At 42.0% G+C, this 25845-nt stretch overlaps 1 protein-coding gene across 4 annotated transcripts in view; it reads right to left on the reverse strand.

Annotated features, from left to right (window-relative positions):
- Positions 1-25845, reverse strand: part of CDKL5 (cyclin dependent kinase like 5) — a 1167948-nt gene that overhangs the window by 936936 nt on the left and 205167 nt on the right. For all 4 annotated transcript variants that reach the window (XM_085622653.1, XM_085622651.1, XM_085622652.1 and 1 more), the window contains exon 2: positions 2599-2683. The gene's annotated coding sequence lies outside the window, so the exon portion shown is untranslated. The remainder of the gene's footprint in view (positions 1-2598; positions 2684-25845) is intronic.

The following is a 25845-nucleotide window of genomic DNA, read 5'->3' on the forward strand; positions in this document are numbered from 1 at the left end:
AATAACGTCTACTACTGCTATCACTACCACATATCCATTACCAATCCAAACAATGCCAATCAAAGCAAGCACCTTCAAACTGCACCGAGTGACCTCCAGATCTCGATAAAACATTACAGAGTTGTGGACCCAAGTCTTGCTCCACAGATGACAAGTGGTGACACCAACTTTTACTTTTCTCCCGCAGAAGAGCAACATAATTCAAGCCATCATTTTTGCACTTCAAGATTGGATTTACTTTCTAAGTTACCCTAGTCTCATCTCTAGGCAAGCAAAACAATAATTACCTCAACAAGATGCATTTCCAATTATGGCAATGCAGACTGAGTACAAGTTAGACACAGAGAACGGTTGTTGGCAATTGTTAAATGGCGGGAAACCAGCAGTCAGTGGCATGAATAATGGAAGCAGAAGACGAGAGAGGCATAGAGAAGATTTCTGTAACTAATTAGATGGATGAAAACCCATAAACGAAATGTGCTGATCAGCATAAGGTCACACATTGGAAACTATATTAAACAAGCATTGGCATAGCCAATAGGTCTCGCCTTTGGGACCTTATAAGTGTTTAGCCATGCAACAGTTGCATAACTAAATACTTCTAAGGTCCCAAAAGCGAGACCTAATGGCTATGCAAAGCGGCCGTGTGGCCGCGAAAGTGATCGCGATCACGATCAAACATCAAAGCGGCCGTGTGGCCGAAAGTGAAAGAAATCCCGGTAAAACGCGGCGCGCGCGCGCCCGCGCACATGCACTGTAGCTCTAGGCTGGCCTGGTAGCACTTTTTGGAGCCTTCTCAATAAGTCTCGCCAGACCAGCGCATGCGCTGGGTCAGGCGAGACCTAAAAATACACTGCTAACAAGACAAGCGAGACTAAGAGCTACTCCCGACCCTGTCTCACAGGAGAAAAACAGGAAATAGATAGGGACGTTTGCTGATGGACCAAGTGAAAGATGGCTGGGACAAAGAGTAACACGTGCTGAAACTCTAGTGTACAGGAAATGAGGGAGGGCAGGAAGACATTCTGATGGTAGATATTTTACAATCGCTACTCAGTGACTGTGGAACACACTCCTACCACTGATTTATGATCGTCATTGCCTGCTGTCATTAGGGAACTGCCTTATATTTACCACTCTAAATAAGCTTTAAGTCAAGCAACATACAACATTAATATATGTTACGGAATACAATCTGTAAAATGCACTCTACCCCATAACAGTTGTCCTCTACTTCCACTTAAGTATGTCTTCTTTGCACATCTTCTTGGTTAAGACCCTTCAGTCTTTCAGTTTACTTTCACTAACACCACTCTATCAGCCTTCTCCTAAAACCTAGAATCTTGACTTCTCTGTCACAGCATCACTCCCTCGCTTTTCCTTCTTCCCCTTTGACCTTCTACTTGCTCATCTCTTCCCTTATGTGACTCACCTCCTGCTCAGTCATTGCTTCCTGCGCCTCTTCCTACCTTTAAATTCAATCTGCAATCAAAATATTTCCCTAATGGCAATTTACTATACGGCTAACATAATTTAACCCATTTAATACACCGCAACAAGCACACATGCCTGCTTCCAAAAATCCAGCCACCCCCTTCTTTAAAACTTCCTCAGACACCTACCACCTTTGCCAAATATCAGCATGTCTCTCTGCTACTCTTGCTCTACAAAGTCCCAGGTAGTTCTAGCAGGCATACTGACACTCCATCGTTCCAAAAACAATTCCTTGATCTCATTTCAATCAGGCATCCATAAAGAGATGCCGATTTCCATTTCTCCACATTTCTCAAATCTGCACGGCACATCCACCAACACTACTTTCCAGCACTACTCTGCAGTTATGACAGACTCTTGCATACTATTTTACGTGGGCACCACCAGCAGAGCACTGGCCTGGCTGGTCTCCGCTTCACTAAGCAATCTTCTTTAGTGTATTTGCAATATGCCACCTCCCTTCATGAGAACCATGGGTTCCACTTGGTTCACATGCTATTTTCTTCGCAATGTACGTCACTGCTTCCCAGCACTGGAAATACTGGGCCTACACATCTACTGACCATGGGCCACTTAGCACTGTCCTATCCTCTCTTTACCTTCCTCTTCCATTCGGTTCTCAGTATAGGCCCATCTCTGCCAATGTTGATGTGCTATACTAGTCTAATCCTAGTGAAACAACATTTCTGGTTAAGATGCCCAATCAGTAAAAAAAAAACACAAATAAACAAATATGAACATCGATCTATATGATGTTCCAAAAACCAGGATGGTTAACGCTGTGGCTCTCATTATAGCTGAAAATATATCTGTTACTGGTTGCATTTATGATATACTCTGCGGTAACGTCAATAGTTCTAACAGCGATTTGTGAAAAATATGTTAAAAATAAATTCACGTTTTTAAAGATAGGACGCCCATTTCTATATACCAGCTTACACGTGCCAACGGGAAAGCAGCGGAAAACAAAGGCAACCAAGAGAGTCGCGTGCAGAATGGTGCACCCACGCCACCAAACCTCCTTGACACAGATTGCAAGGCATATTTCTGGAGGTTGAGACTGTTCGTCGATTTCACATTAAAACCAACGTAAAGGTTACTTACACAAGACTGCTTCTTTCTTTTTCGCTTCTCAGTACTGTACTCTTCAATGTAAGTATCACGTTTTCGTTTTCTTTCTTTCTTCTTTCTGTGGAAAAGGAAACTGTTATCACCACAAGGTTTCCAGGACTGAGCGAGTCTACAAAACTGATAACAAATGCTTGCACTTTAACCTATTTGCACTTTAACCCATAATTTGGTCACAATGTTGATATCTTCAAAATGCCTTACTTTTGAATGATTAAAAAGTGGCGGTGATTTTCTATTTTCTAAAGAACTATACGTCCTCACACATGAAACTGCACTGAAGATCTTAAATGCATTTTAAACTGACCGGATGAGGTTTAAAAAACACTTAGTCATCATACCTCAGGTGACCCTTGGCCCGTGACGTCACTGACTCGAGGTGGAGGGGTTAGGCGACTGAGCAAGATCAAAAAGGCACTGACAAATCCAACAGGAATGGCATTTTAGTTGTATATAAGACATTAATATGTGATCTACACATAAAGAGATTAATGGACAAAGAAGAACAATCTATCGATTGATGTTTGTTGCACGTTATAAAATAACTCCTGCATATTTTCTTAAATATGACGCAACATAGAGAAAATATCGCACATTTAGACATACATTGAGTAACAGTAAGCATAAAAGTAGTAACATTTGCATATACTGTTATGGGGTACTGCTCTGTTGTGTATTAAACAAAACGGTGGAGTGTGCATTTAATAATTTCACACGGGAAGACTACTTTGAGGAACATATTGAACAGAAGTTTGAAAACTTGAGTAATACACAAAACAGGTAGCACATGGGTAATAGAAAATAATGGTTTTTGTCACACTTTTGGGGGAAACTGCATTGCAGCTCCTCTTGTTAAACCTGTAATGTGAGGGCAAGGGAGCACACTATGCTGCATAACTATTCTTCATGTTAGGGTAGTTTGTGCTTTGCTGCCTATGTTGCATATATGTATGTGTGTATACGGCATTTCTATAGCTTGAACCAAGACAAAAGGCAGCAGAACGCTGTACTTGGTCAAAGAAAAGCATAAAGTCAACAAGTAATAGGAGAGGAAGCTGGGTTAGGGGCAGTTAATGTATCGTGATGGATGAAATGTTCTTTAAAGAACATTCTTCAACTCTTTCGTAAATTCGAGTAGTATTGGGGTGATCCTGATGGATACAGAAAGTTGTTCGAGATCATGGGCACATGCATGGAAAAGGCCTGCTGTCTTGTTTTTTCTTTTATATACTTCATAGTGTGCAGTTGGATGGTGTCCTGGGTGTGGGTGTGCTGAGGACCACCAGAGATGGGGAGCTTGTCTGCAAGATAATTGGAGGAGCTGGTCATGATGACTTTGTAAATGATGCAGCTGGGTTTTGAAAATGGTGTGAGCCGGCAAGGTGAGCCAATGGAATTCCACCAAGTTTGGGCACTGTGATCATTATGCTTCCGGCCCTGGACAAGACATAGCTGCATAGTGCAGGAAGCTCCTAAGGATGGCATCTGAGATGCCATGGAGTAGAGAATTATCCCCATCCAGATGCAAGAGTATAAGGGCTTGAACAGAGGTTCTATAGTCGCTTTGTGGAAGAACATGTTGACTTTCTTTAAAACAGAGAGCTGGTACCAGGTCATCTTAGTTTCTTTTGGCAATGTGTTTCTTGAGGGTGAGGTTGTGTCCAGAAAAATCCCGAGTGACTTGGCATTAGGTGAAAGTTGAAGCTCTAAGCAATGAAGGCTTAGCCAGGGTAGTATTGTATCTTGTTTGTTGTTCATGGAAAATAAGAGTAATTCTGTCTTGGGTAGGTTGAGCTTCAGGCAGGGCTGGACCTCCAGGTTTGGATGATGTGCAAGGAGTGTTTGAGGCATTGGATGCCCGAATCAGAGGAGACTTTCAAGCAGAATTGTATATCATCAGCATATTAGTAAACTTGGATGCTGTATTCTGTGAGTAGGTCACCAAACGGGTCCATGTAAAGGCTGAAGATGATGGGAGACAAAATGGAATCCTGGGGACTCCACAGGTGATAGGGGTAATTGTGACCTTGAATTGCCCATGTGAACAAACTGGAGCATGTTAGGAAGATAGGTGGAGAACCTGTGAAGGATATTGCTGTTGAATCACATTAGAGACTTCAGGGGGAGCATGAGGGTGGGATGGTCAACTGTGTTGAAGGCAGCTGAGAGGTCTAGCAATATCAACAGGCAGGGGTCATCTTCATTTACGGTCAAGAGGGAATCATCTATGATGTGTAAGTAGTGGTCTCTGTACTATAGTTCTTCCTGCATTGTAAAGCCGTTAAGCTTGATGAACACTTGTTGGTTCAACTGAAGCAATGATTGGCACTATGAGGTGCGGAGGTACACTAGGATGGGATGGAATGGGAGAGTGCTTGGTGCAAGGTGGGAGTATAGGATGAAAAAGTGAGTGCAGTTTGCTAAGGGTTGCAAGATGCCTTTGGACACAGAACACTCACTCTCCCACTTTCATCCCCTACCCCCACCCCCACCTCATGTATCACATGGGCATCAGCAATGCAGGATTATTTTGCAGGCAACACAAAGAAAAGAAAAGAGTATGTCCCTCTAGAATGACTCATCTCATTGCACCTATGACATGGATCTATGCCTTATTGCTTCTGTGCAATGGCAAAGTTCCATGTTGATTGGTAAAACCAACCAATAGCTAATGAAAGAGGTGAATGACACAGTCAACCAATGGCTGAACTTTTATATCAATAACATCAGGATGGCCCTCTTTGTATAGATTTTTACACAGGGTAAGGTGCATTCCAGTGTATTTCATCAGGTACATGTAAGAAATTTGGTTGCCAGTTGAGGCGGGTGAAACCACAATTCTTTATTAGGGTGAAGTCACAAGCAACCTTTAATTAACCTGTGCTTAACCCTCTGGTAGCTAGGCACAAAGCAGGCGGGCTTAACTTAGAGGCAATGTGTAAAATATTTATGCAGCACATAAACAGTAATAAAATTAACACAACACAAGAAAAATCCCACACCAATTTAGAAAAACAGACTAACATTTGATAAATAATTTAAGACCAAAATGACATAAATCCAATCAGTAGAACCAGAGATATGCAATTTTAAAGATTTAAGTGAACACAGCACCAAAAAGCACAAAGCGCCAACTGTATTTATCTGTTTGTGCCGGTCAGGACAAAGTCCCAAGTTCAAACTGACTGGCTACAGGGAACTAGTTATACCCACAGAAGAACAGTACTTTAAATCCTGGTTGCAGAGTGGTGCGGAGCCCCATGTTGAGTATGTGTCAGGCACCAGCGATTCCTAGGAGTTGCAAAACTGCGAAGCGAGGTCCTGTGTCGTAGCCAAAGATGCCGTCTAAGAGGGACTTGCGATGCAGAGTCCTGCATCGAGATGCATCGTGCACCAGCTGGTTCCGAAGAAGCTGCGGGCTTGTGATGCGGAGTCCTGCGTCATCGTCATTGAGGATGCTCTCTATGAGGGGCTTGCGATTTGAAGGCATGCGTCACGCAGCAGCGATTACTAGAGGGCAGCAGGCGGCGATACAAAGTTCTGCGCTGGAGACGAACCACACAGCAATCCCAATGGGGACTCTGGAGAGGCAATGTGCCAGCCTCCGCTCCAATGCAGAGTTTCTGGTCGACGATGCGTCATGCTGCCCCTCCGATGCGTTGGTTCAGCTGAAACCACAGAAGGGCTGACAAAGCACCTCAGGCCCACTGGGGAAGCACCACTTGGAAGAATAGGACTCACAGCAGGCTGAGTCCGAGTGCTGGGTTCAAGATGTTTTGAGCCTTCAGCCCAGAGGATCTGGTTAGGAGGCCAGCCAATTAGCCCTTCAAGTCACTCCGGTGGTCCTGGATTGAAGAAGCAGGTCCAGACCTTCACGCAGGCAGTAGGGCAGCAGAGTGGCAGTCCCTCTTTTGAGTTTCCTCACAGGTCAAGGTCTGCACTGAAGAGCTGGGTCTAAGGGTCCAACATTTGTACCTGGTGCCCTCTTTGAAGTAGGGGAAACTTCTAGAGGTTTCCACCCCCTGATGTATCAGGCATCTTCTTCCTCACTGCCCTGCCCCGCCCCATCTTGTCTGGGATAACAAACAACCAGTGTCAAATCCTTTGTGAGAGTGCTCAGGCCGAGCCTTTGAGATATGCAAGTGTGGTAGATGACAGCTCCTTCCCCCTCATCAACTCAGAGAGGCCCATACTGCCAACATCTATCTTCCCTTTGTCTCACTGTCTGTGAACACTACACAAAGAACAACTGCCAGCTACACCTAGTCATGTGATCCAGGCTCAGGCCACAAATGGTTAGGACAATAAAATGCCAACGTTCTAAAAGTGGTATTTTCAGAATTGTGATTGAAACTCTGACTTTACCATTAAAGAGGGCTTTTAGTTACAATTCGTTAGACATCAAACTGAATCGAAAGGTATCACGTATTAAATGTAACAAGGTAACCCAATGTTATCCTATGTGAGAGGTAGGCTTTGCAGTAGTGAAACACGAATTAAGGAGTTTTTCACTACTAGAACATGTCCAACTTTTTAAATACACCACATTGTTCACTCTGGGCTGCTCAGAACCTACATTAGGGGTGACATATATATTACAAGCATTTGCAATGCAATAGGTCTCGCATTATTAAAGTTTGAGCTATTGGCACTGCTAAATGATGCAATACCAATAGCTCAAACTTTAATAATGCGAGACCTATTGCATTGCAAATGCTTGTTTCATCTTATCAGTGAGACTGTGTCTAGCTGTCCTCCTGCAGGAATGCTTTTAACAGTTATTACCTATCCAGAGAGGGCGGGGAGGTGCCATGATAGGTTGGGAGATGGTAAACTATGTAGACTACAAACCCTGGTGAACTGTATATGTTCCACCACGGTGTCAAGAATCCGATCATTACCTTATGTGGTTATATGCACCGCGCTGCCAGGGAACTTGAGGGCCACCACAATAATACACTGCTTAGCAACTGCATTTTCACCTGGAAACTTTATAGGACAGGTTCCTTTGTTTTGTTCTTGCAAACCCTGCTGCTGCCTTACATCTTAACTTGACCAGTTGACTAGCTGTATCTCTATCCCACTAGCAGCTAGTAGGTGTCTCATAGATATCAACTTTATCCACGTTCTATTTCTACTTTAACCATACATATATTATAACAACTCCTATTCTCTTCTTAGGTCTCGACTTGGGAATGCCACAGAACTTGAGAGCTTTAATTCCACTCTTTAGGTTCGCAGGGGTAGCTTTAAGATTTATTGGACACCCATCACGAAGCTCTCTTCGGCACAGATTATGACAGGAGAAAGAAGTCCACCAAAGAATACTTCCTCTTTGAAAATGCTGACTGTACACTTAATGCTCCCAGGACAGAGTGAAAAGAATGCAATAGTTGGAACTTTCCCAATTTCTTAATCATTATCTCATGGGGACCGATCTGTAAGGGGTGATACAGAGAACCAGGCACAGCAACTGCATGAGACGCTCATAGTTTCCAGCTTTGGTTTGGCAGAATACAGAGGGTTACTTTGCGACTGTGAATACTTTTCAGACAGCGTGCTTTGCCCAATAATTTAAAGACTCTGAGTCTTGTCTAACATTACATGACATTCTTAAATCACTTATTGTGATTAGACCAGCATTTTCCCATTTTAAACTATGACAAGCAGAGCAAATATGACACAATCAGTGGTTTATAGAGTACATACGGTGTGGCATCCTAATGCTGTTGTAGAAATCATGCCTCTTCGCACATTATCAACAATTTACTGTGTTTGCACATACACAGCATTATTTCTGCGTGCAAAAAGTAAGCACAATAGCCTAGTGATAAATTTAAAAATACCGCCACAACTCAAAACGCTGGCCAGATGCCTTCTTTAAAAGAATTTGAAACAAAGTGGGGCCGATACACAACAGTATTTATTAGCATAGGAAGTGGTACTACATGAGTTTTCTTATATGCCTTTGAGAAATGGCCCAAAACGTCCAATTCCCGTTTAGTATAAGTGCAAAGACAGTTTTTTTCTATTTGTACTAACTGTATATGAATATTCACTCCTTTGGTTTCCATTTTTGGAGCCAATTCACAAAGGTGTATAAGAAAAATGAATACTACAGGAGTACTGGTTAGGCCCGGAAAAGTTAACGTGGGTTGAAAAGGTCAATGATCACTTTTATCTGTAGTAATCAAAAAGAAAGCTGAAGCATGGTTGGGTTTGTATGCCCAACATATAAGGTCTGGTTCTTGATACGTAATGAATGCAAGGAAAAATACTTGTAATGCCTTGGTGTTCTGCCTGGCCATCACTACTGATGTGAAGTGAAAAGCTTTTCCGGCGCAATGGAGTTGCTTTGGCGGCGGGAGAAAACGGGGCGTGGCAAAGAAGTCAATCAGGGGAAAAGATTCATCAGCACTTTCTGCTAAAACCGGTGCTTACTGTTGTGATGTTCTTTAGGTGGGGACTGCTAGACTAACCATTAGATTCTTCAGAGTCTAAGGTTCTGTTATCATGGTGTTTTCTACGCAGTCCTGCTTTACATGGGGAACTGCGCAGCATAAGCGTTTTGAGGAGATAAAAAAAGAGATTTGTGGTGCAGGCATTCCTGTACCTTTCAATGGTAATGGTAACACCATTGTGATGGTGGATGTTAGCGACACAGTAATTGGGGCTGTATTGTCCAAAAAAGGTGGGTTCCTCAAAAAAAAAAGTGGCTTTTGCATCACGCACTTTAACTACCGTTGAGCGTTATTATAGAGAAGGAGACCTTAGCAGCAGCTTGGGGTGTGAAATATTTTAGAACGTACATGTGGGGACCACAAGCCACTGTTAAACGTTTTGTCACCAGGTGTGGCAGGTAAAGGGTCTGCACGGTTAGCTCGTTTGGCATTCAGGTAAGAATGTTACAACTTTCTGGTGGAGTTCATACCTGGCTGGCGAAATGCGCAAGCAGATTGCTTATTAAGGTTACCATTAGACTGCAAGAGTGTGGATGTGGTAGGAGGTAACCAAATGTGCAAGGGAAGGTGCTATTGCTAGTGTGGAGGACGTTGTCCTGTGGAGTCGAGGTGCAGTTGGCAAATCTGAGTGGGTGTTGGCGATGGAGAAGGATGAGGTGTTGAAAGCAGGTCTAAATCTCATTCTCAAAGGAGGAAGGGGAGAGAGCACTTCAAATGTTAAATTGAGGCCCTCTAATGCAGTCTTGGATGAGTTGTCGATTGCGGCTGATCAAATTATTATACGGGTGATAAAATTTTACCTCCATTTGGCATTCGCAGGAATTTGTTTGATTTAGCCCATGAAGGACATTTGGGGCAGTCAGTGGCGAAGTAAAGATGGCGATGTGAATTTTGGTGGCCAGGAATGGACAGTGATGTGACTGTATGGTCTGAAAGGTATCATGAATGCAGTGAGTGTGAGAAGAGGTTGAAAGTCGGAGCACAAGTTGTACCAAGTAGTATCAATGATCCCGTAAAGGTGTGGCACAGTGTGTGCCTTGACTTCACTGGTCCCATGGCAGGGGTTGAACATAACAAGAGATTTGGTATTGTTTTAATGGATGTTCATTCCAGGTGGTTTTGTACGTCTTTTACCTGGGATCACCTCTCGGGTCACTATAAAAGTATTATATTAGATTTTCAGAGAGGAAGGTTACTCAGCTGTGCTCATAACAGTCAATGGAACCCAACTGACATATGGAGAGGTAAGAGAATTTATGAGTTTTTGTGGAATTGAACACTCCCGCATTGTGCTGTACAATCCTCAAGCCAATGGGATTGTGGAGAGAGCCAACCGCATGGTTAAGGGTGTGATAGAGTTGGCCTTAGCCAATGACCTGGATGTGGAGGAAGGCCTCGTTACTATAAGCGGGCTCCATATCAGTCACAGGTCATCAATTGCCGAGCTATTGCATACAGCGCCCGGCTCTTTGCTATCGGATTGTCATCCTTGACATTGTGGCCCAATTTAGGTTACGGTTCTATCTGTTTCTATTTAAGAATTGGACTGCAAGTGTGATTATGTAGTTGGCACCCGCTTGCCTTCTTAGCTCTTCTCAGTCCCCTTTGGGAATATACCCTTCTACTGCAAACAGCATCAGTCTCAGGCATATATCTTTATGTCCTGAAGATGATCCCAGTACTCCTTTTGTATGGGTTCGAAACGTCGTTGACTCCTTGACACTGTAATATGATTTACTGGATTGTGCTATGGTGTTTGTCCTCATTTGTGCTTGATAAATGTATTGATCCTTTTCAAGCACCAAGAAATGCCTGAGCCTCTTTTCTTGTTTTAATTGTCACTGGGTTTGTGTTCCCACTTCATTGTTTTGTTTTCTTCGCAAATATATAAAATATTAAAAGTACCTTTGTCCGGATAAACAACACAATATAGATCTCATTGTATTTCTATATTAATTCTTTCACACTTATCCTTTTTGTGAGGGGCCACTGTTCATATAAATTACTGGATGTGGAGGAAGTCATTTATGATTTGGTGTGGGCTTATCGCACCACTGAAAATGTCACCACTAGTGTGGTGTCCTTTTATGCCATGGTGGGGAGAAAAGCTGAAATCAAACTAATACCTTGTTGGATAAGGCAGTTGGTTGCTGGGAAAGGGAAGAGAGTTAGGGATGAGAGTGTTCGTCCATGTATTCCAGGTGAGAGTAAAGGTCATTCAAACACCCACAAAGGTGATTGGGTCAAAGTGAGGTCAGACCGTATCCGGAGTGGTTGGAGCAAATTTCGTGGTCCTTTTCAAGTCAAGGAGGTATATCAGTGGCATGTGGTGTTGGTCAATGGGGAGAGATGGAATCTTTGATGGGTAGCAAAATATTGTTCTGATGACACATCACCAAGGAGAGAGGATGGATGTGCATGTAGTGGTTACATGTTAGCACAGGATCGCCAGTGTTAGGAGACTCATGTGGATGAAAGAATGACAGCTGTGAGATCAGATGGCGATAATTTGGGGACTAATTGCAGTAACTGTAGTAATGCCCAGGATATATCATGTATTCCGAATACGCCATTTTCTCAGAGAACCCTGCATGTGAGGAGACCTAGTTACTTGGGAGATTTTGTGCTGGAGTAGTTCATTCACTGCTTTTTTTTTATTTCTGCAACGTACCTAATGTGAGGGTTTCTTGAGCAATTGTATTTACGGTGTGGAATTGATATCTTGAGTCTACAGTATTAGCATACAGACGCAGTAACATTATTCAGTATATGCAATGCTATATGTAATTCAGATTTATTCTGTTATTTCATTTTATTTATATTTCAATAGGTGTTTTTCCCTTTCTCTTGCTGAAAAATATTTCGTCTTTAATGATTTTTTCCCGTGTTCATTTCTTTGCATATCCTAACGCCTTCACATGTTTAATGCTCTTCCTCCTGTGGTTGAAGGAAAGGAGATATGTTGTGATCTTGCTTAGGTTTGTACTGCTAGACCAACCATAAGAGTCTTCAGAGACTAGGGTTCTGTTGTTATGGTACTTTCCTCGCAGCCCAGCATCTGTGGCAGTTGCTGCTGGCTGTTGAGAGGAGCACCACGTTTTGAAGAGCTGTATATGAATCAAACTTATGTGGACAAATGAAGACGTTTCCTAGTGTAATTACCACACTTGCCTCATGTAGAAGTGAAAACCCCTGAGAGGATCTTTTACAGCCTGTTGCAAGTGAAAGGAACCTCTAAACATATGAATAAAATACATTCTAGTGAAAACTGCCTAGCCTCGCTTGTGATTGCTTACAGAGATGGAGCCACAACAATACCATTTTCACAAACTACAAATGGTTAAGATAAAATGGAAGGGTGGAGTGGGTGAGGCACACAAGAGAGTAAGGAAACTTTTCCTTAACATTGGTTTCTCCAGTGATCAAATATCCCACCAGTGACCATGACATTCAAGTGTGAAAAGATACTGGTGAACCAGAGATATCATATAGATTCATGGCACACGTTAATGGCTGCTGGACAGTTGTTGGGGACAAGTGGCATAAATTCTGGTCCCAGATTTGAGCCCATCTGATTGGGCAGCCAAGACCTAAATCTTGGAAACCAAACGATGCCGTGTTTAGAAAAAAAATAGTTTCAGGATATTTCCTTGCAAAAGATCCAATCAAACCCACCTACAAATAATTTAAATGAATGTGAATTATTTATTTTAACTAAAATCTACCTTATATAGACAATGGATTAATTAGAAACAGGTCCAACCTTCACATTGTGGGTTACATTGATATATACACAAGCAACGGCAGAGGTCAGACTGAACAACAAACTACATTAAGGCTTAAAAGTGGCACCAGACAGGCCTGACCTCTGTCTCCCTCCTGTTCACCCTGGAAGTTGACCCTGGCTTATTTGATCAGGTTCAGCTGTGGATGGTTCACAAAGCAGCCGGGTGGGGAAGGCAGCATATCTCTTTATGCATACTACATTCTTCTGTAAGTGACTGTAAGTCCAAACATCACAATACTAGTGCTTATGGAGGCATTTGAGCGATTTAAAGACCTTTGGATACAAGATAAATTGGCAGAAATATACCATGTTCAGGACTGACAGACTGGAAGATGAGGAGACTATTATTGTGGGAGGAAAAATGCTGCAGGGTAACCCTGTCTGTCCTATACAGAACACAATTCATATGGGGCAGCCCCCCCCCCCCCAATGTTCTATATCACTACTGGTCCTCATAACTAGTGGTGAAAAATGAGAGAGACTTTGCAGAGTTGGATAACCCGTTTTTTTGATTTATTAAAACACCCGCAAGCTAAGGGAGAAATACATTCTTAAACTAACTACTTTTAAGGCCGAAGTGGCAGAATGATCTGTCACATGCCATCAGGGCCATAGTGAAGGTGTGGAGAATACCATCTCTAGGGTGGAATAAAGTTTGAAGACGAAAGATACTGGTCTGAAGAGTGACACTAATGGAGAAGGTGACAGTTTTGAAGGGGTTCTGAAATTGGGACAGAATATGCTTAACAGACTTGGGGTAAATAATAAGACCTGATGGTGTATAAGAATATGAACACCTTCTAGAGGAGTATGATCTCCATCCATCACAATATTAGACACATGCAAATGAATAAAGCTCTCTCTACACGTTTGTTAAGAGCTGGGTGGAAAATTCAAGACAAACGTCCCTTAGAGAGAAGAACTTTAGGTGAAAAGTTGGGCAAGGGGGCAACTTCACAGATTTATAAAACGCTTATTAATAATGTCCCTGATAACTGACAACACTTAAAGGAGAGAAGGCAGAGATCTAGGGGACCTAGAGGACGAAGACTGTGGTGATGCCCTAAGACACCCGAGAGAGGTAGCAATTAGATGAAACTTCAAGTTTATCCAACTTAAGATATTACACAACATATTTTCACAGCGCTCGTATCTACTGGATGGGCCTTTCTCCAACAAACATTTGTCTCAAATGTAAAGTAGAAGAGGGCGCATGTATTGAAATGCCGACAGATACAAATGTTTTGACTGTAAATACAGAGGGAAATGTCAGAAGTCGCAGGAGAAAAAAGACTAATCAAGCTCAAAAGACTAGACTGGGGATTTGGGGGGGGGATAAAAGACAGACTAGATGCAAAACAATGTTTTGCTGCTCGGGGTACATGATGGCAAAAAGAGATTTTATGCGGGCCCCAAACAATGCCCACGGTGGATCAATGGAAAAAAAGGGATGGACATCTGTACTGAGGCTGAAATGATAATGTATGAAGCAAGAGTTACCTGAGAAAGTTCCATAAAATATGGAGTCTGTGGTGAGAACAGATGGGACTGATAGAAGAGGTGTAACCAAAGAGGGGAAGGGAGCTCTGTAGATGGGAACCATGGAAAATGGAAGGTGAATCAGAGGAAAAAACAACTAAACTACTGTAAAAGACCCTGGGCTTTAGAAATTATAGAAGAGGTGACCTGAAAGTGTGATAACTTGTCTGGGATACTGAAAAGCTGTGCTTCTGATTAAAATAAGTAAATCAATAATAATATATTTTAAAAAAAATATCAAATGATATGTTTAAGTTCCGTTTCTTGCGGTGTTCTATCTGTGATGCCCCATACAGTATATGAGAATTGTGCTGAGGGGAGAACCACCTTGTCTCTTTACATTTTACGGAGATTACAGTAAATGCCGGGATGGCATATTTATTAAAGCGCTATATGCCACCTAAGTGAGCCTTCACGGGACTTTAGAACTTTGCTGGAGAAGACAGCTTACGACACAACTGGACAGTACCAGTTCCAATGAAACAAAGTATAAAATGGATTAAACCGAGAAGGATGAATAAATTAAAACATGTAAATAAATGTCAGTAAACAGTGCTGCTCTCACAGCTCTCTATTGCCAAGGCTTCTAACAGTGTTTTGAAATAGACCAATAACTTCACGTGTTTATGTTTGTCAGACAAGTTACTGAACAATACTGCGTCTCTGTCTCTTAGTCTAACAACAATCTTTAAAGATAAAATGGCGCTGTTGTTTTCCATTTCGAAGCACTGGCTATTCTGACTATTATGGAAGTGGGATCACTGGGATTCGTTGCCACCATGTGATTGGCTTCCGTACAGCTGTGAAGCTGCCAGCTGTGACGTTAAGCCCACCTCCCAAACAGCAGAGGCTCCACACGAAACAGAAAACAGAAGATTTGGCTCAATGTTAAAAGGAGCAAGTTCTCGAGGCAGCTTTTGCTATTTTTACCCCAGCCTTTGTCAGTCTAGAAAGCTGCTGAACATAACGTGTTTTCATTAGGCGAGACTGTGCCGTAAATAACCATTAGTGAGTGTGCTTCATACACCCAGAAACCAATGTACAATTCACAGCGCCTGCATTAAAGGGCCGACTAATCTCCAGGCGGGAACAAGTCAATTAATCTAACGCGACACCCTTACGACACCCTCTCTCTGGGGATGCCCGACGGAACCGTGAACTCATTCTATCAGCATTAAACACTACAAGAACAGAATCACAAGAAAAGTTTTGGGTTACAATTCCTGGCTAAAACGGCATCTGCAAAATACATTAACAAGTAATCACAAATCTATAACCAAAAGAACGAGTGGTGCGCGCGCCACTGCAAGGCATATGTTTTCAATTATCTCGCCCGTGTCTGGGCACGATAATTGAAAACATATGGGCTTTGGTGTGCGTAACAGACACCAATAGGCCGTGGGCGGAGCAATGCACCCGCCTTTGGCCTATTGCGTGCTGTGTTGAAACAAAACACGCACTCAAAGCCCAATTACAGACCCCAAAACAGAAAACACACTCACGGGCGTGTGCGATTCCAGGGTCCATTTCTGAACCCCGGACAAAAGGACTCTCGCCTGCGCGAGCACTGCTGCGCAGTGCAACGCAGGTCGCGAGACCTAAAAAAGGATGGTTCAGGACATTTTGCCATGACGAAATGGCAGTTTAAAAACAGCACATACAAGCTGCAATGGCAGGTCTGAGACATGTTTAAAGGGCTACTTAAGTGGGTGGCACGATCAGTGCTGCAGGCCCACTTGTAGCAATTAATTACAGGCCCTGGGCACACGTAGTACCACTGTACTAGGGACTTACAAGCAAATTAAATGTTCTGATTGGGGGGTAAGCCGATTTCCGAATGTTTAAAGGAGAGAGCAGACACACTTTACAATTGAGTGGCAGTGGTAAAGTGTGGAGTCCAATAGCCAGCAAAAACAGGAGGCAAAACAGGAGGCAAAAAGTTGGGGGGCAAACCACGCAAAGGAGGTCAGGTCCAACAGTCCATTAAGAAATAGGGTGAATAGTGGATTTAATCTGATAGGTTATAACTACTGCCTTAGTGAGTCAAGTCTCTATTGGGAGCATTCCTAAGTATATACAATGTTTTCTTACATGGAAAAGATTCCACTAATAAGAGACCTCAACAACAACCTGGGGCGACCGCCTCCACGGGAAGTACTTGAAAACAATTGTAAAAAAGTTGGAAAAATGGGCCATGGCAAGAGATAGTCTTGGTGACCACTATGCATTCATTCCCCCTGGATCCATCACTGGGCCTGTGAGAAGAATTAAACAAATGTATTGCCCTGCAGATGGTTATTTATTTGTTCTAACAGTTTCAAACAGCATATCTGTGCCACAAAGAGTATTAGGGTACCTTAGAAAATACTGGATTGCATCACAAAAGACTGGGTAACAAAGTAAAATATGTGGTAAAAGAATGGGAGGATTTCCTAAGAAAAAACAAAAGAACTGGGTAAATACTGGGTAAAAAAAATAACTGTTTGGAATGAATGAGGAACTGTAGTTTGTTTAAGAAAAGAGGTTGAAGGTGAGATTTTAGGAGCATCCTGAACACAAGAAAGTTCGGTTTTGTTCTAATAACAAGAGGCACAAGGTTTCAGGCTATGGGCACAGCTTTAGACAAGGAGTGCTTCTGTGCAAGAGAGTGTCGGAAATGTGGGCACTATCACTCATATAATCTGCATGAAAAATATAGCAACTATATGCAAGGTCAGGGACGGTGTTATTCTTGAGATTAGATGAGGCAATATGTCCCTAAAGACAAGATTCAAGCAGCATGTAGGAAAACCATGACGTTTTATCAAAATAATAAACTGTAATACAGAGAGACTAAAAAATACAGCAGCAGTCTTGTTTCAATAAATCAGTCATAGGACATGGAAATGAATAGCCGTGAAGGCTGACAGAGTTTACAATAACATGCAGAATTAATCAATATCTGCAAAATGCAATAAGTCCAACGAGTGCAGCAAATCAACAGGGAATCGGGCACCATATTTAGTAGAAAGACCAAAAGTGTCGCAAATTAGAGGTTTTATACAGCCAGCATCACCACAGAGAATAATGGAAACGGCAATGTCTGGTGCAAGCAAACTCCACCAATCGCAATTCAGCACTAAAAAATGCCATATAACCCTACCATCCTAGACTATCACACTACATCAATATCGATTCGCCCCTTCTAACCTAATATCTTCCCCAGATGTCAAAACAAACTAGTTTCATCGACAATGAAAAAAACTTGTGAATGAATGCAATGCTGTGTATATAGCAGGATGAGAAAGACATTTCATACAAAACAAAAAGTGCATATTTTGCTGTGTGCGGTGTCAACGTGAAAATATAAACACACTGCAGCCATGTTGTAAAAAATGAAGTCTAGGGCTAGTTGCGGCCTAGTTAGAATAAGTCTAGAGAATCACATTTCTAAAAAGCACAATTATTTTCGTTTTAATTCCAACTGACTCATATTAAGAAACACATATATTTGTAATTAAAGAAAACTCAAACAGAAGGGAGCTATTTCAAGTAGGGTAAATTTCGGTTTAGGAGGTCTCGTGCTAAGTATAAGGGTTAGAGAGGCAACTTAACCCAAATTTGATCCTTTTTGACATTAGTAGACCGTGTAGAATCAGCGTGATGAAGTCAAATATTTTTGCATCAGTGACAATTTCAAACATAGGTTGTAATATTGCCTTGACAAAGGCAAGCGTGGATGGTGCAGCATTTTGCGCAGCATTTCCAAAGGCAAGTCGCAAGATGACAAGAGCATGTACAGCAGCTATCTGGTGGTATGGAAATATTGCATTTCACATCTTTTTACTGCTGATTTTATAAATTTCGTTGTCCACAACATACCTAACTGGGCTGGTGGAGAAGCACACTCATAATAGTAGAAACACTACGGCCCTAATTACGGTGTCGGTCTGGTGTCGGTCCGAGGCAACCGTTCAGGGATGGAACCGCCCGACCATAGATCAGCTGTTCTGACCCCGCAATCAGGATGCGACCATGGGAGCTTGTGCGGTAGGTTGAAACCGCCCTTAGCACAAGCTCCCGTTGAAAACTGACATCTCTAAACATCCCTGCACCCCATGCTGCCTACCACACGGTGAAGGGATGTTTATGGGGGCACCATAGGTGCCCCCAAGGGCCAATCGCTGAGGGGTCCCCAAAGTCAGTTACCGACAGCCAATCAATTTCGGAAAGGCCGACATGGATTGGCTGTCGAAAACCGACATCATAGTCCGGATGGAGGAAACGCCTTCCTTACGGGATTATGAGGGCTTTCCAACTGGCGGACTGGCTCCTTGAGACCGCTGGAACCACATTGGATTCCCTGGCCGGTTTAAACTCCGACCGCCGTCATCATAATACGGCGGTCGGACTTTAAACCTAAATTGTCAGTTGGAGGCTTTCCAACCGACATTGTATTTAGGCCCTACATCTTTAATATAGTAATCCAGAAGTATACTTAGAGGCACCAAGAGCTCACTGAGGAGGAAAAAAGGATGAAGGGAGGAAAAAGTAAGGTTAAATCACAAAAAGAACTCCAATTCAGGTATAAATGCTAGAGCAAAACTCTGAAAACGATATGCATATCTCACATCTCCCTAAGGAGTTTCAGGTAAACAGTCATGTAGCAAGCCATATATAGTCCTTGTCTTTATCCTTCCGAGGTCAAGCTCTTCAAGGTGGAAGTGCCCATCAGCTCCATTTCTTCGCCTTTTGCAGGTGTTCCAGAAAGTTTCTAGTAACACTTGACTGTAAGGAAATAAGTACCTTCCCAAGCTTTGACCCTCATTTTGGCTGGGTAATACAGAGAAGCCTCAAACAATTGTGCCAACAATGTTGTTTTGCATCTCATGGAGCTTTTGTTTTTGCAGTGCATGGAGCAACTCGGTCCAGGTAGATATGTTTCATCTCATGCAGGCCCAGACTTTTCTTCCCTAATACTTCTATGCTTTTTTTTTTAGATGTTATTTGTATTTACACAAAAACCCAATCAAACAGTACTATACCAGTACAATCACCAGTGCCACGTATTCAGAAATTGAGCACATCTACCATACCAAGACACAATTACATATGCAAATACTGACACCTGCATACAAAGTTGAGTATTTCTCAGTATATGTCACCATCTATGTCTCATTCCGGGTGGAGAGCAGATATGCTGTTACAGGCCCCCAACTGTCTTTAGGTCTCGAAGGCCTCTGGAGTTCTTCCGCAAAATGTTTCAATTGAGACTGGAAGTATGACATGTCCAGCAGTAATTTCTTTTGTTGGGTATTGCACGTTTGCCCCAATGCACTCGCATCTATGCCAACAAGAGAGCCACAGACACAAATATACGACTGGCGGTCCTCTGTTCTCGTCCCTGGTAACAGTACTTTCACATTGACGTTGATGGAGCTTGCGGCATCCCCCATAGGCATTTGCTGCGTTCTGGCACACCTTTCAGCTATCACATGGCACAGCGCTCCGTCACTGGCAGTAAGCAGCCCATGCGGCGGACAGCCACAGGCTTCGGTCGCCGTTCAGGGGTAACAGAAGCGCCCTCATGAGTCACGCAGGTTCCCTCAGCAGCCCTGATGTATTTTCTTTATTTGCCCATCATTCGGACAAATAGATGGCAGGATATTCAACGGATTTTGTTGCCCAGCCGGCAGAGCGACACTAGAGTGCGGTCATCTTACTGTGGGCTCTCTAGTGCCCCCCCCCAGATACTTCTATGGTTTAGCCATTTTGCTATGAGTCAGCCATATTACCCAAAAGAGCGTCATTTCTGGTGCTGTACTGCCGCTGGACTCCTTGGCACCTATTCATAATGTGCATTTTATAGTATTTTAGTAACATTGAAATACTACTACTAACATACCATAAAATGCTATTCACATATCTACGTACAGAGGTCTACACCTCCTGCCTCCCCTATATTTTCCGTACAGAGAAATCCACACAGGTAAGTATACGTTTTTGTCAGTGCTTTAAATGGGGAATTAGAAGTGCCGGTACACACTAATTAGACTGGGTGGGCAGTTAGGGGCGTGGCTGTGAGCCAACCAGGCATTTAACAATAGCCACATTATTTTGCCATGGATCAGAGGTTGGTGAACTTTGAACCATTCAAACAAACATCGGATAGCACAACAAAAAGTTAAAGATGGAGCACTGCCGAGAGGGGGAAGTCTCGATAGTTGTAAACTGACATCATGAGACCCACATTCTAATCCTTCTGCTTCTGGAATTAGGTGTGAGAGGGAGTAAGTGCCAGCTTGCCTCTTCCAGCTCTGCCACTACATGTGGGCATGTGACAGTGGGCATAGGCACATACGCAAACATTCAAGAAAATGCAAGTTCATATTTGAGGCACTACCTCCTTACTCAGCCAGGCCAACGAACACTCAACTCCTAACATGCACATTAGGAGACATAGAAAGCATCAGCTTCTATGTCATACGTGCAGGGCCTAATTTTTTTGCAGTATGATATTGTGCAAATTTGGCCCATGGGCATCAAAGCGCTTTACATGACACTCAGAACATTTGCATTAAGCGGACTTTTTATAAGCACCGTTGGTTAAGTAAGTTGCCCAGAATCAGAGGATGATGAGCCGACGCCGGGAGTCAAACCTGGATCCCCAGTTCCACAGTCGGCAGCTCTGGCCACATCCTCATTCTTGTTGCGATGCCAATTAGAACCTACCACTGCAGGAATAAACTGCCTGTTGCCTACCAAAGCGCACATAAACATGCTCCATCTGAAAGGATCGTTTTCAGTAGATTCTCCGCTGCACATACCTATGCTTCAGGGTCTCAGCCCTGCTGCTTCTGGGAGTACCGGTACTCTCCTTGCCCAAAAAGAAGTTCCGGTACTCAGGGGGAGAAAACCGAGAAGTGCTGGTACTCAGTACTGGTGAGTACCGGCCCATTTAAAGCACTGGTTTTAGTGGTAAATGTGGGTTGGACAGAGAGAAGTGGCTGGAAAATGGGGAATACTTACTACTAAGGTTTTAACTTAGGAGTTAGGAGGGTTTAAGGGAGGGTTACAGAGGAGCATGGGGAGGGACCACACCCACAAAAGATTAAACCCATTGGCATTCACAAACTGTCATTCTATAATTACTACAGCCAAAAAGGACTCAAAGCATTCGTAAATGTACCCCAGCTCAGAGCTATAGTAAGTCAACTACCCCACATGGCCATTCACTATGACTACAGCACTTTCCCATGGAAAATAACAATGGTAAGGACTTAAAATAATACCACATATCAAGTAATGATAAATAAAATTACATTATGTAAACTATTAAAAAATATAATTATATGTTTCTATTAGTTACAAAGTGTCTACAAATAAAACAATTATTTGTTTTTAAAATATTTTAACACTTTCAAATTTAAAACTTAATTTTACATTAACTTTTATCAAAAATACTGAATTTCTTTTAATTAATTCTAGACTATAAATAACTTTTAATAAATAAAAATATGTGTTTTACTTTACATGGAATTTTGTTAAACTTCAGGAATATTTTTTATTTTAAAATATTTTAAATTATTAAATGTTAATTTAAAATTAAGTCAATACTGTAACATTTGTGTATTATTCTACATTTAAAAAAAATATAGAAAACTAATTAACATTAAACATACATATATTCAGCCAAGTGTGGGAACGTCTAAAAACAGGGGGTAGTCACACCAGTCCCGACCCTGCAGGCGACCAATTTGGCAGAGTAATATCGCGCACGCGAGCCGTACTTCCACACCAACCCAAGATCAGCGAGCTAACATTTTCCTAAAACCACTCCAGCTCCTGAAGCTCAGACTCAATCTCTGTAACCATGCCTCTGTTTTCACAACTCTCTAGCCCAAGTGACCCACGTTAGGTTCAGTTATAGCCTTTCACGGTTTTGTAACATCCAATCCCTTTCCATAAAGGATATTGTAGTAACAATTCTCTGGTTTGATTTTTGGTGCTAAACCAGCACTGCCAGATTAATAATTCACACTGTGTCAGCTTGCGGTTCTCAGTTTAAGCAAGCGTGGAACCCCTATGTGAGGATGTTGGGTGACTAAATCATGCCATTCACTGGGTGTTTTTTGTTTCTTTTCCATTGCTGCCTCAGGTTTCTGGCTCACTGTTACTCCAAGAGGAACAGATCGGCATCTCCTGCCATTATCATTAAACCAATCCGCATTCTGTAGCCCCTTTTCAGCTCTTTCTCATTGTTGCTTCTAGGCATGGTAGCAAAATCAATCTATACAACAACAGTTCTCTCAAGGCACTCTGGTTTTGCTTCCCAGCTCATCGATTGATGGCAATCCATGTTAACATTGGACACTGCCAGTACTACCCAGTCTGCTGCATAAAAGTGAGGGGGAGGTACTTTCTACTGTAAATTTCTGGTGCAGTATTAGGCTGATCTTTATGGAACACCCCTTGTGGGTGCCACAGTTGGGCCACCTGAGGGAGCAATACGTTTGAACACCCACTAGATTTTGGCACTTTTATTTAGACAGATTATAAATTAGTACTGGATCTCTAAGGAATGGCAGCTGCCTTGTTGCCAGCATGGCTCTGCTGTGTGGTGTGAGGGAGTTTAATGATTGATTTTTTTAGTGAATGAGGGTAGATGCTTGCAGATTTAGGCAGCTGGTTCAACTATGGTATGAAAGTGAGAGTAGAGCCTAAAATATAACCCAGTCATTTTACTGAAGGAGTGATGGTAAGAAGACTTTCACTTCCAGGACAGTCAATAGTGGAGGGTCAAATTAGTTCCTTACTTTGGAAAATGAAAGTAGAGCAAGGGTGTCCTACAGAGTAGATATTTTAGGTGCGTATGCATTTAATACACATACTGATTTATGGGGGACCTGTAGCTTCCGGGATCAACCTATGAGGCTCCGTGATCAGATGTATCAGATCAAGAGCTGAAAAGCGCCACAAGATGTTGCAGTTGTTCCTGTGCCCAAAGGCTCCATTCTCACCACTCAGTATTGGTTGGCAAAAAAAGAAAAGGACTAGTTCAAGATCTTGCCAAAGAAGCCCATGCAATGTTTCAGCATACATGTTAAGTCTGTCTGAGACCAGAAGAATGATTAAACAGTAGTCTCCTGCATCCAACTTGTAATGAATACCATCCAGTATTTTCAGTGTGTTTACTTAAATGTTACACTCTGTGGAGGAAGAGATTGATGGTCAGTAAGCAGCTGTTCTTTGGTTAGTAAGTAAGTAAGTAAAATTGTATTGAATGATTAATTAAAATCTTACAATTAGAACAATTTTTAATACACACCCAATAAAACATTTCAAATAAGTCTAAAATTCCTAATAATCTTAATCGGAATTTTTTTCCAGATAATACCACAAAATTAGTAATTCAATCCATAATTTTTAAGGCTTATAGAAAAGACTTGATATAGACAATAGCAATAATAATGTCATTACTAATGAGCAAATGTACTTATATAATACAGAATTCCTCCCTAGCTATCCATAATTTCCAGATTTACTAGACTCACTTCTCTGACATCTAATTTCTTTTTTGCAAGTATCAGAAATTTAGTAAAATTAGCGTTCATTATAATGTCCGTTGGACTAAAACAAACTCCCATAGCATGTCTACATGTGCAAACACCTTTTTTGATGAAGAAGTTTTTCAGGTATTTCTTTCTTTCAGCTGTCATTGCTGCACATATGCAAACCAAATGTGTGATATTTTCTTCCCATAAATTGCATAGTCGGCAGGGAGTCGATGTAGCTGGTCTCAGCCAAGGCATTGCATGCTTTAAGCCTGGCAGGTTACCAAATCTTGCTTTCATAAATATATTTTTGGTTTGTACTGTCCAAGGTATTTCTAAGTACGGCTGAACTTTAAGCATCGTATTTTCATTGACTATCATCCATGCATGTGTCCGCTTAATAAACAATTCTTTATCTTTCAGAAGCGATAAATGTTTTACTGATTTGTTAATTATTTTCTTAAAAGCTTGTGGGGTTAAAGGCATTTTCCAAACCTCGTGAATTGAAAGTTCTTTCAAAGCCATATCAAAGTATTTAAAAAAAGACAACTTTTGATTCCATTGTAAAGGGAAAATGTATTTCTGGTGGGTAGTTAGTTAGTAGGAAAGGAACAGGACTTTTTTTTAGCATAAGGGTGATTTTTGACAATTTTTATGTTGAAAAACCAGAATCATGACTATCTGATGATTAGGAGGGTATAATGTCTCTGCTGGCTCCCACTGAAGTTACGAGTCAGTCTTCTCTGAAAATAGGAAAGGGCCTGTTGCCTTTCCGTGAAGTGTTTATGAAGCTACACAACCAATTGATCTCAAACAAATTATTAAAAGGAATCTCCGGAACACAGCTCTAGGACCACCATTTACTTTGAGCTGCATCTGTCCTTAAGTCCTTACAGACACAGACACATTGGGCTTAAACCCTGTCAGAACTTACACTATTGGATAATGCACTCTTATCCCTGTTTGCGTATCAAACCTGAGCCTTCCAAGATCCAGCCCGAGGGGCTGTAGAATGGGCACACACACCTAACAAATCACACTGACAAGCCCTAAAGAGAGAAGTTAACTCTAACACCTTCCATCCCAAACGATTAAGCTTCTGTCCACTAGCTACCACAGTGTGGTGCACGACTAAACGGAAAAACACGTCAGGTGCAAGTAACAACCCTCTTCATGGGTAGATCTGGGTTAGGATTAAGGTACTCTAGCAAGGCAAGATCCTTCCCTGTAGAATAATCCCAGTGGCTTTCGGCTCAGAATACTCCCTTCTATCCTTAGAGGAACACTAAACAGTAAACAAACAGCCTCAAGGTCTAACCCCAGGTTAATTTTGTCCCTGAAGTTGTTCTTGTAAGTGCTGTGCTCTATTATAAGGTATGTTGGAGGGAAGCCACATCTACCGAACAGGAGATGGTAGCTTTGCTCCCATGCCCAGCATTACTGCACCACAGCAACATTTACAAAGAAATGTTTTGGCAACTGTCACCATAAAAATGAAGTGCAGTAGAGAAAAGTACAACCGAAGTCCCAGTAACAAATGGTATGGGACAACAAGTCATATGATCCTTTAGGAGGGTGCGCAAGACAATTTCTAGTGGTTTTTTAGACAGCATATTGGTTAATAACTAGCTGGTAAAGCTCTGTCGTTGCACTTTGGAAAAGGATTGTAATATCAGCACACAAATCATTACATTTCCAGAATGGTTGCATTATAGTTGTAACCATGTTTTCACCACTATGAAAGATGATCAAAGTAGAGTCAAGAGTCAGAGGTGATTAGTGCATATCTGCTGAAGCAGGAGATGTGAGTTTTGTGCATAGTGGAAAGGCTCTTCAGATTTGATAAATGATGCGTTGCTGAATCAAACTGTATATGTACCTTATGAATAGTTTCATAAAAGGT

This window comes from Triturus cristatus, chromosome 8, assembly GCF_964204655.1.
Source record: "Triturus cristatus chromosome 8, aTriCri1.1, whole genome shotgun sequence".
Lineage (NCBI taxonomy): Eukaryota > Metazoa > Chordata > Amphibia > Caudata > Salamandridae > Triturus > Triturus cristatus.